Source organism: Rattus norvegicus, chromosome 9, assembly GCF_036323735.1.
Source record: "Rattus norvegicus strain BN/NHsdMcwi chromosome 9, GRCr8, whole genome shotgun sequence".
Taxonomy (NCBI): domain Eukaryota; kingdom Metazoa; phylum Chordata; class Mammalia; order Rodentia; family Muridae; genus Rattus; species Rattus norvegicus.
Window position 1 is genome coordinate 86,817,092 of NC_086027.1, and position 12,135 is coordinate 86,829,226.

Here is a 12,135-nt window from a genome sequence, read left to right on the forward strand (position 1 = left end):
GAGGCTCCTGCTGTTCACGATCACTTACTAACAAATCACTTATGCACCTTCTGTGGAGAATATCAATTCACATCCATTGTGCATTTTTCTTCTCAGCCCTTTTATTGTTGGAGTTGTGTTCTTTATATATTTCAGGTGCCAGATGCATGGTGCTGTGAGCTTTCCTCATCCCATGGGCTGTCATTGCACTTTCCTGATGAGATACCTTAATGAGTAAAAAGATATTTTCTAAGTTCCACCCTAGATGATTTAACTGTTATGTTCCTTCCGTCCACCTTCATTGTGTTTTTTTATTTAAAAAATAACTTTCATGAAACTATAGGATCACACAACTGAGTGGAACATCAAATTCTTTTTATATTTTCTCCCTGCAAACAAGAGGAAAATCCGAGTGCCAATTTCTCCCTGGGAATTTGTAGTCATTCTCTTTAACATTTGTGTTCCTCCAAGTTAAAAGTCTATAACTCCTGTCAGCCACTCTATCTTTAGCTAAAGCAATTAAGGAGCATTATTCGGGCTTATCAGCTCTATGTCATTTTATTAGCTTAGGCAATTAGAAGAACTTATCATTTTTAAAAATCACATAATTATTGACTATCCCAGCCCTGTTACTGAGAAAGGTGATGGCTTGTAACACTGCTCTGAAGGAAAATGAAAATAGAAGGGTGCGGAGCAAGCCCGGAAGATGGAGGTTAAAGGAAAAGATGCATAAATTATAATTAGGGGAGTGAGTGGAGTCTTAATGCATTTTTTAAGACCCTTTAAGTCACATTAATAAAAAGGAAAGAAATGGAATGAGCACTGGTAGAATATCGGCTTCAAATGTTAATTTATTTCTTTTTAACAAATTCTCCTCCCTATTCTTTTACATACGAAGGGGATTAAGAGGTAAAGTTGAGGTTAGGGACAGAGCTTGGAAAAGTGCTTGCCTAGCATGCATGGGACCCCCAAAGATCAACCCCAGCAAGTCCTCCCCCAAAAGAAGCACAATAAAGACTTTACTAATGAGCTAAATGGACGAGTGGTTAAGAGTGGGTACTATCATTCTAGAAGACCTGAGTTTGGTTCTCCAGACACACGTTGAGCAATAAACTCCAGTTCTAGGAGACCCAATGTCCTTTGTGGGCACCTGAGTTCACATGCATTTACCTATGTCCTACATACACATAATTAAATAACCAAGATTGCAAACATGACTCCAGCAGAGCACACAGCCATTCTTTCCTTGGCTCATCCTGGGGAACTGGGATGTGGCTGCCTTTGAAAGGTGCTTGACAACTCAAACATGTCAATAAAGATGTTGGATTTAATTTTGTATATGTTCTTCTAAATGAACCCACAAGTAATACCAACTTCTTCCCGAGGTTCTTTTTTTTTTTTTTTTCTTTTTTTCAGAGCTGGGGACCGAACCCAGGGCCTTGTGCTTCCTAGGTAAGCGCTCTACCACTGAGCTAAATCCCCAGCCCCCCAACTTCTTAAGGTGCATTCTGGGAGCTGGTTCTCCCACATTAGTCAGGGGCACAGATTACTCCTTAAGTGCACATTTCTTACCCTTAAGTATTCACTGAATGTCTTCCAGAGAATTCTTTTAGGCATCAGTTTCTTTGCACTGGGAAACAAGCTGAAGTGACTTGCCAGAATTATTCCTTTCCTGGTATGAGTCAGAAATGTTGATGGGATGGGGCTCCGGAAACCCTTTAGCTCAAAGACTCTCACGTTCAGGCTGTGGAGATGGCTCCTGTTAGTCAAGTGGTTGCATCACAAACATGGAGAGCTGAGTTCAGAATCTAACACTTGTGTAAAAAGCCAGGAGTAAGTATCATACTGCTATAATTCCAGCACTGGGAACATGGAGACAGGATCCCTGGGGCTTGCTTGCCCACCAGTTCCATGAAAGACCCTGACTCAAAAAATAAGATGGAGAGCCACTATGGAAGAGTCCTAATGAGATACCTCTGATTTCCCCACATTTGTGAACACACACGCATGCACACACATTCACGCACGCATTCACGCATGTACACACGCATGCACACCACCACCACCATCACCACCACCACCACCATCACCACCACCACCACCACCACCAATACCCTTTATTTCTACCGACTCTCAAATGATGCTAACAGTAACATGAAGAATCCTGTTTGATGACCTAATTAACCACACATCCATGCCAGATAACTTCTGCTCTCTCTTCCCCTCTATGATGGTTTACATATGCTTGGCCCAGGGAGTAGCACTATTAGAAGGTGTGGCCTTGCCGGAGGAAGTGTGTCACTGTGGGGTGGGCTTGGAGACCCTTCTCCTAGCTCCTCCTAAGATGCAGAGTCTGTTCCTGGCTTCCTTTGGATGAAGATGTAGAACTCAGCTCCTCCTGCACCATGCCTGCCTGGATGCTGCCATGTTCCTGCCTAGATGATAATGGACTGACCCTCTGAACCTGTAAACCAGCCCCAATTAAATGTTGTCCTTTATAAAACTCACATTAGTCATGGTGTCTGTTCACAGCAATAAGACCCTAACTAAGACACCCTCCTTCTAGTCTCCATACTTACCAAGTTCATACCAGCTACTTCTCTATCCCTATGTGGGTTTCAGTTCAGTGATCAAGGCCTCTGATTCTAAGTGGCCTTACCAAGCCTGCTCCCTTCTGTGTTCCTCCACTCAGATAAGAACTCCAGGAAGTAAAGGAATTGGACCCACTCAGAGCTTAGAACCACCAAAGAGGATCTCACTCCAGAGAGCCCATATTTGTGGCAGAAACATAGCCCCAAGTCCATTTCTGAAACCTGCACAGGGATTCTTTCCTGGGTCAACACACAGCGTCCAAGTTGGAGAATATTTATGAGGCAATTGGTCTTAAGTACAAATATATTTCAGACAGAGATATAGGGTAAGATATGCCTTTATGTATCTCCAATTAAACATCCATATAGGACCGATGTGTTCATTTAGGATCCTCCATATTGCAAGATTGAGGAGGTAGAGGGAGAAAAACCGATCACAAATGTGGGTGGATGACATGAGCTAATTTTGTCCCTACCATCAAATTCTGCATGTACCCCAGAGCTCTGCGAAGTCCTAGGATCTATTTTCCCCCTAGATTATTATGCATGCATATCTGTCAAGGTAGGAAAGTAGAATGTACTATGCTCAATGTGTTAATATGATCTATAAATATTTAAATCTATGGTATGTGGATAACTTGTATTTCTGCCCTAGACCCTAATAATATGAGCTAGATTTTTGAATCTGGTTTTATTAGATTCATTAAAAACATTTACTATATCTATCCTCTGAGCTTGGTGCTATTTCCAACCCTGTGAGACAGCTGCAAACTGAAATGATAACATTGTACCCGCAAGGAAATTTTATTGCGGTGGGAAAGGTAATTAAGGAACAATTAAGTAAATGAATACTTACATCTATTCATTCATATAACAAATCACATTGGCCAGCCACGGCTGCAGGCATCTGAGACTTTTGATGAAATAGACATGGACCCCTGGTTTTGAATTATATTGTACAAATAAAATGAGAACAGAAATTAAGAAGAGTAAATTGATGACAGTAAGAGATGAGGGTCATTGGTTCAAACGTGAGACTGTCGGGAAGATTTCGCGATGGGATTTGTAGAGATGAAGGATCCAGGACTGCAAAAAGGCCAAGAAGAAAATCTTTCTATAGAAAAAGAAGAGCAAACACAATATCCTGAGGAAGGCATGTGGAGAGTTCAAACAACTGAGGTCAGGCATGTGGCAAGTGCACCATGGACTAGCTGCAGGTGCTGTGAGGAATGAGAGGGAATAGAATAGCTATCCATGTGTACCACTGCGAAGCGCCATCCTATGTGAGATACTGCCATTCACTAATGGAATACTCAGAGTGCTTTAAGAAAAAGGGACTCAGGGCAAGGTCAAGGTGCTAGGCATTGTTACTACTTTATAATCTTAATTTTAAAAGGGACAAAGGGGACAAAATCATGTAATGATTTTGCTTACAATCTATAATAAAAAAAATTAAATGAGTAACTTAATCTAGCAAATTAATTAAACAGTTGCTCCCAAAAGAGTACTTACCTTCCTACATACATGTATTCTGAGTTTTTGTTCTCAATCATCCTTTCTCTATAAGTACAAATCAATTGACTTTATGACTAGTGACTCATAACTGTCCCTTTGTAAAGCACTGGTAAGAACTCAGAAACATATGTATATCCTTTGGTATCAAATAAGTTAGGCTCCATTTACAGATATTCTCCTCAATACAAGTATGAGGACACATTCTCAAATGTGACCATTCTTCTCAGAGTAAGCTGATTGTCCCGACTACCATCACGTTCCTGACTATCCCCATGAAATCGAAAAAAGAAAGGAAGGAAGGAAGGAAGGAAGGAAGGAAGGAAGGAAGGAAGGAAGGAAGGAAGAGAAAAAGAAAGGAATAAAGAAAAAAGAGAGGGGGAAGGGAGGGGAGGAGGGGGAAGGGGGAGGGAGAGTAGTGTGTGAGAGATGCTTATTACACAATGCACTTGCATCAATTCTCAGTGTCTTTTTTTTATTATTTTAGGACTATAAAATGCACAAAACATGAGTCTTCTGGGAAGTATGCATACTTACATGGACTTCTGGTTAAGAAAAGTTGAACAAGCAGAATTCAAATGGGCTCATTTCTTAATAGAAAATGAATGTCACATTCTCGTCTGGAAGGCAGTAAAGTTATGTTTCAGGATGGTGGTGGAGGAGAAGGCAAAAGAGAAGGAGAACAAAGGGAGAGAGGGAAAAAAGAAAGAGGTAAAGGGTGGGAGAAATGGTCCAGATTTGAGATAAACTTACTGTTGGGGCTGGGGAAATGGCTCAGTCAGTGGTGTGCTTACCTTGTAAACATGAGCTAGCATCTATGACAATTTCCAGCATGGTGACTTCCAATACTCTAATGGGGAGACAGAGAGGTAGATTCCTAGGACTTCCTCACAGCCAGCTTAGCCTAGCTGATGGGTTCCCCATTGTTCCCAGAGAGACAACCTGTCACAAAAACCAAGGTAAAGCTCCTAAAGAAATAATGTTCAACATCCTTAGTCATCAGAGAAATGCAAATCAAAACAACCCTGAGATTCCATGTCACTCCAGTCAGAATGGCTAAGATCAAAAACTCAGGTGACTGCAGATGCTGGGGAGGATATGGAGAAAGAGGAACACTCCTCCATTGTTGGTGGGATTGCAACCTGGTACAACCACTCTGGAGATGAGTCTGGCAGTTCCTCAGAGAATTAGGCATACCTGAGGACCCAGCTATCCCACTCCTGGGCATACACTCAAAAGATACTCCAACATATAACAAGGACATGTGCTCCACTATGTTCACAGCGGCCTTATTTATAACAGCCAGCAGCTGGAAAGAACCCAGATGCCCTTCAACAGAGAAATGGATACAGAAAATGTAGTACATTTACACAATGGAATATTACTCAGCTATTAAAAACAATAACTTCATGAAATCCTTAGGAAAATGGAAGGAACTAGAAAATATCATCCTGAGTGAAGTAACCCAATCAGAAAAGAACACACATTTTATACACTCACTGATAAGTGGATATTAGCCCCAAAGCTGGAAATACCCAATACAATTTACAGACCACATGAAACTCAAGAAGGAAGACCAAAGTGTGGATGCTTCAGTCCTTCTTACAAGGGGGAACAAAATACTCACAGGGGAAATACAGAGACAAAATGTGGAGCAGAGGCTGAAGGAAAGGTCATCCAGAGACTGCCCCACCTGGGGATCCATCCCATATAGAGTCACCAAACCCAGACCTATTGTGGATGCCAAGAAGTGCATGCTGACAGGAGCCTTATATAGCTGTCTCCTGAGAGGCTCTAACAGAGCCTGACAAATACAGAAGAAGATGCTCACAGCCAACCATTGGACTGAGTACAGGGTTCCCAATGGAGGAGTTAGAGAAAGGACTGAAGGAGATGAAGGGGTTTGCAACCCCATAGAAAGAACAACAATATCAACCAACCAGACACCCCAGAGCTCCCAGAGACTAAACCATTAACCAAAGAGTGCACATGGAGGGACCCATGGCTCCAGCTGCATATGTAGCAGAGGATGGCCCTGTTGGGCATCAATGGGAGGAAAGGCCCTTGGTCCTATGAAGACTCGTTTCCCCAACGTAGGGAAATGCCAGGGCACTGAGGTGGGAGTAGGTGGGTAGGAGTGGGAGCATCCTCATAGAACCAGGGGGAGGGGAGGGGGTACTAGAAAAAGGGAGAAAGGAGATAACATTTGAAATGTAAATAAAGAAAATATTCAAGAAAAATAATTTTTTAAAAAAAGAAGATATAACTGGCTGACTGCAAGACTTAGTAGTATAATACTAGTCACTTTGTAACCTAATGATAAGAATGCAGCTTTCGGATTGGGGATTTAACTCAGTGGTAGACACTTGCCTAGCAACCTCAAGGCCCTGAGTTCAGTCCCCAGCTCCGGAAAAAAAGAAAAAAAAAAAAGAATGCTGCTTTCAACTTACAAACAGAATTCATAACATGCCTAACATGCCCGTGTTATGAATGATGCAATGGAAGCAGCACACCTTGCTTTCTAAATTTTTTTCTTTAAAACCAGAAGGCTTTTTCACCATAAAACTGAGTAGTTTGTTTAATTAATTAATACATCTTGTTTTTAGAGTAGTTCTGGATTTGTACCAAGACCAGAAAAAAAAATAAAATATGTGTAGTGATGGTTATCATTCCATATCCCTCATCCCAAACAGACCCACCACATCCCCAGCCCACACCACAGTAAGATATTCATCACAACGAATGAACCTGCAAGCACGTCACTATCACTGAGTCTACCGCTCATCCTGGGTTCCCCCTCTTGGCACCGTGCATTCTGAACCTGCAAGCACGTCACTATCACCGAGTCTACCGCTCATCCTGGGTTCCCCCTCTTGGCACCGTGCATTCTGAACCTGCAAGCATGTCACTATCACCGAGTCTACCGCTCATCCTGGGTTCCCCCTCTTGGCACCGTGCATTCTGAACCTGCAAGCACGTCACTATCACTGAGTCTACCGCTCATCCTGGGTTCCCCCTCTTGGCACCGTGCATTCTGAACCTGCAATGACGTCACTATCACTGAGTCTACCGCTCATCCTGGGTTCCCCCTCTTGGCACCGTGCATTCTGAACCTGCAATGACGTCACTATCACTGAGTCTACCGCTCATCCTGGGTTCCCCCTCTTGGCACCGTGCATTCTGAGGGCTTGGACGGATGGACAGTGATAGGTACCCACCACAGTGCCATCCTCCAAAGCTGCTTGAGCGCCCTGGATTCCTCCTATTCACCACCTGTTATGTCTTCTCTTCTCTGACAAGCAATGGCCCTTTAATGATCGTCATAATTTCCTCTTCCCGAGAACGTCATAGAGCTGCAACCTTACAGTGCACCATATTTGCCGAGGATCTCTTTTCACTCATTAATATGCATTTGTTTCCTTCATGTCTCTCCACGGTTTTATGTGAGCTCCTTTTTGTTTAATACAGAATCACATGCCATTGTCTGTATATACCGTCTACGGAAGTCTTCTTTACCAGGATTTGGACACTTACAAGTAAAGCTGCTATGCACACTCGCTTCCAGGTTTTCCTTCAAACTTAAGTTCTTAATTATTTGAGTAATTAATCAAAGAATGTGATTTGGGGGTTATATGTAAATAGTATATTTTCTTTGGAAGAAACTGCTAATTCTCTTGGGAATTGAATGGGACCTTTTTTGTTTTGTTTTGTTTTGTATTATTATTGTTCGTATCATGAATATTGGCAGTGTTTTGGATGTGAGTACTTCATTGTCATTTTAGTTTAAAATACCTCCAAGACACATCTGGTGGTTAGTCTTCATTGTCACATTCCCTGGACTCAAAGTCACAGAAGAGCCTGATGAGACTCACCTCTTGGCATGTCTCTGAGGTTCACCTGAATCTGGGTATCACTATCCCAAGGAGTAAAGGGACAAACACGAGTCAGAGGAACACAGACACCACATGCTTCTCTGCTTCTTGAACGATCAAAACACAAGCTGCCCTGTCCCACAACGATGCCTCCCCATCATGCGCCCTCTGATACTCTGAACAGAAATCTACCCTAACCTCTTTCAGTGGACTCTGTCAGGCATTTTATCATGGTCTTGAAAAAAAATTAGTTAAGACATTTTCTCATGTGTCTGCTTGCTCTCTGCTTGTTCTCTTCCGTGAAGCCACTGCTCAGTTCTTTCCCACACGGTTGGGGGTTTTGATCTAGTTACAATCGTTCTTTGTTATTGGGATGGTATTCTTTCATTAAATTTGGCTTTTGATAATTCCTTCTCCAGTCTAAGCCTGTTTTGTTCATCTGCTTGATGGTTCATAGATTTTAGAATTGCAAAAATATATTGAGTTCTGCAGTTTCCTAATGGGAGGAGAAAGCTTTCTCTAGTTTTCACATTAAGTTGTCAGGTAAATTAATCTCCAGTATTGTATTTTTATTATAACTGGCTCTAGAGTCTTTGATAAAGCCATGGACCTTTTAGAAATGAAAGATGCCCTTAGAAAAATACATTTGTTTTAATCTCCAGGTAACTTTTTAAGAACTTTAACTGTTCGGAGTGAAATCGCATTGCATACAAAGTATATGCCATTAGGAGAGAGGAGGAATAAAGTGCATTTTCAATAAAAGAAATGTGCATTAGAACTGCTGGGTATGGTAAGCTGGTTACACACTTGATTAGAAGAGCATATGTTTTTATGTGAGTATAAGTTCATCTGTGAGTATATGTGCATGTCTAGACATGAAAAACACTGCCCCATCCTTCACATTGGTGTGTGTGTGTGTGCATGTGTGTGTGTGCATGTGTGTGTGTGTACACAATACATATACAATACACAGCATACATTTCACATTATATATTACATATTATATTCAACATATATAACTATACTATATATGTAGTTATACATGTATTTAGTTTTATATATACACACATACACGGCTAAAAGAATAGAAACACTTAAATAAGAAAATACTTAACAGATGCCTCTGTGTCTCCTTATTGTAACCTTAGGCATGCATGAATTGTCAGGTTGATTTTCAACCCAGCAGAGACAACCATCCTGGTGGTTGAATTAGGTTTAATATTTAATGACTATTTTCGTGACTCTAAAATAGTTTATCTATATTAAGCACTGAAAAAATGTGAATGAATGGGTAATCTTATCTAAACCTATGGATAAAATTATTTTCAGAGGAAAATTAAGTCATACACATTTTTATAAATTTTTAAAAAATGAAAATAATTTTGCTTGGGGGCTCTGTGTCGACTTCCTGTCCTGTGTGTCTAATTTTCCTCACTGATGTGTCCACTGTCCTTGCAGGTCATATCTACCAGTTCCCAGGGCAGGCCTGCTGTTAACCACGTTCATTTATTCACCAGCATTTGGGCCCGGGACAGCAGACACTCTGGAACTGTCTAGGGATAACTCAGGCATTGTACAAGGAGAGTCTGAGGTAGGATGTAAAAGCACTTGAAATTCTTAAATGCTCACAATATAACTTGAGCTTAAATTACACCAAGTTATAGGCATGAGTACCCAGATCTGGGGCTTGGGTAATTGAAGCTGTCAGGTGTACCTGGAAGTGGTTCTGAATGAATAACCCAGAATTGAGACAAGCAGCAGCTGAATAAATCAAGTGTGCTTTCCAACAGAAGTATCTGTGTATTTCAATTATTCATGAGGCTTCGAAAGCAGAAGCTTGACCTATAAAATCTTAGAGGTCAAAAGACTTCTCTTCTACCCAAGGCTCCAATAACACGCCCAAAGCACTTATTTCACTGCTCTACACATCAGCTCAGGTTCCCAAGACTCTTCTTATCTTTCTATCAAATTCAGGACAGGAGAACCAAGTCATCACTTAAAAAAAAATTCTAGCCAGGCACTGTAGCTCTTGCCTTTAATCCCAGCACTCAAGAGGTAGAGGCAGGAAGATCTCAGTGAGTTCAAGCACAGCCTGGTCCACAGAGTTGAGTTCCAAGCCAGTGATGGGTGTTTGGTTGGTTGGTTGGTTGGTTGGTTTGCATTTCACTCTTTTTTAAATTTGTTCTTCTCTCATACAATACATCCTGACCACAGTCTTCCCTCCTCTTCTATCTTTTCCAGATCTACTGCTCCTTCACTTCCCTTGAGAGAAAGAGTAGGCCTCCCAGAGATATCAACAGAACAGAGCAAAAAAATATGCAGTAAGATTCTGTAAACCCTCACATCAATGCTGGAAAAGGCAACCCAGTCAGAGGGAAAGGGTTCAAGAACAGGCAAAAGAGCCGGTGACACCCTAACTCCCCCCACTTCCTCTCATACATGTGTCTGTGAAGGGTGTGTGTGTGTGTGTGTGTGTGTGTGTGTGTGTGTGTGTGTGTGCAAACATATAGATTTACATCTAAGAATAACCCACTCTGGTTGTTGTGCAGAGACCTCTATCAGCACCTTCTGGGCCACCAAGAGGCAGGATTTCCAGCATAGACCCAGTGTTACATGACCTAGGACTTCTGAAGTTCTCAAATCATCATTGTCTTTTCTGTTTAAATCCCAAACTGAGATCTACTGCAAATCTGGCCACATGCTGAGTGGGTTGGAAAGGCAGAAACATGAAGTGAACAGAAAGCAGAAGATTGTGGAGACACAGGAACAGCACTGTGTAAAAGTCCATGCAGTGAATAAACTGGTAACCAAGGCTAAGTCAACTTTGACCTTCTGCAGGATCTGTGCTAGCATTGGTAGAAGCATATACATCAGAGAGAGAAAAAGATAACTCAGGATCACATAAAAAAAGGAAATCAGACAGTGACTCCCAATGAATGCTTTTTATTTTTTCACTGAGAACAGCCTGCTCTGATAATCATAAAGCTAAAAACTAACACCTACAAAGTGCTTAGGAGATCGGCACTATTTTATGAGTTTCCTACAGACACCATGCTCCATACACATAAGGTCATTTGTTTCGAAGAGCAAACCCATGTGAAGGAAGCACCATGACCCTTCAGAGGACCACCTCTGTTCCTGCCGTGCATCTTTCTCAATGTTCCACTCAGTTTCACCATAAACTAAAGCAAGATCTAACTGTAAATGTATTCTATAACATTCAAAATAGACTTCATAGAAAGAAGGGAGAATATACTGTCTGACACACAAGACTCCACGTTTTATACAGAAGCTCTCTTCCTGACACCTCCTTCTGACTTATTGTGTAAGTTATCCCCTGAGTTCGGAGCCCACTGAGGAAGACAATCCAGGCACAGAGAATGGTTTAGGGGCTATGTGGTGTGCTATTCCTTGCATATGTCACCCAGGTCAGCAAATTGCTCACCAATCAGTGGGTCTTTTCCTTGAGGACAAAATTGTTGTGAGGTGGGGTGGGAAGAGGAAGTATTTATCATGTCATATAAACTCATCATGCTTCATGTATGTGGAATACACTGCTATTTACTCTTCACTGTGACATTAAATAGGAATTCAATTTGTGCTGTAAAGGGGTTCGGGTATTAAACAGTAACTGAACAGCAACTAGAGAAGCTAGTTTGCCTGACTGCCTAAAGTGGAAAGTTCAAAGTCATGGAAAACTACACCCCCCACCATCGCTCGCCTGCACACTAGTAGTGATGGTTTGCTTCTAAGCCAGATCTTTCACCTGTCCAAGTGGCTAAGTCGGAGGCTGAAGATGGATGGAAGGAAAGGGAATTTGATGGTCAAATGTCTTATGGATGTTGCTATTTGCTATTTCTTTTTAAGAAGTGAAATGTCCAACTATTTAGTTGCTATTTTAAGAGCTCTCCCTAATAATGAATGACTCATGGTGGCTACATGACATTTGAGTCACAAACACTTGACTTAGCTCTACCTCAAACAGCACTATAAACTATGTTCATTTGCATAAGGGGTGTTTGAAATCATATTTCAGAGATGTAATGAGCAGCAGTTAAGCATGGTAGATTGTGTGCAGGCATTATGCAAGTCCAGCAGCCTACTTCTCCAAGTGCTGTGCTTGGCCTCTAGTTCAATCCTGAGTCCCACAGCTTGATGGAGGAGTTGACAGTTTATTTCCA

At 41.6% G+C, this 12,135-nt stretch overlaps 2 long non-coding RNA genes across 2 annotated transcripts; one reads left to right on the plus strand and one right to left on the minus strand.

The window, feature by feature from the left end:
- Positions 1–3,508: 3,508 nt before the first annotated feature.
- Positions 3,509–5,336, minus strand: LOC134480295 (uncharacterized). Its single transcript, XR_010054667.1, has 2 exons — positions 4,620–5,336; positions 3,509–3,684 (listed from the first exon to the last, which is right to left on the minus strand). It is a non-coding gene; the product is annotated as an uncharacterized LOC134480295 (long non-coding RNA).
- A 1,740-nt stretch (positions 5,337–7,076) lies between these two features.
- LOC120094851 (uncharacterized) lies at positions 7,077–11,762 on the plus strand. The gene is made up of 4 exons (XR_005489547.2): positions 7,077–7,647; positions 9,413–9,545; positions 10,196–10,275; positions 10,504–11,762. It is a non-coding gene; the product is annotated as an uncharacterized LOC120094851 (long non-coding RNA).
- The last annotated feature ends 373 nt before the right edge of the window (positions 11,763–12,135 follow it).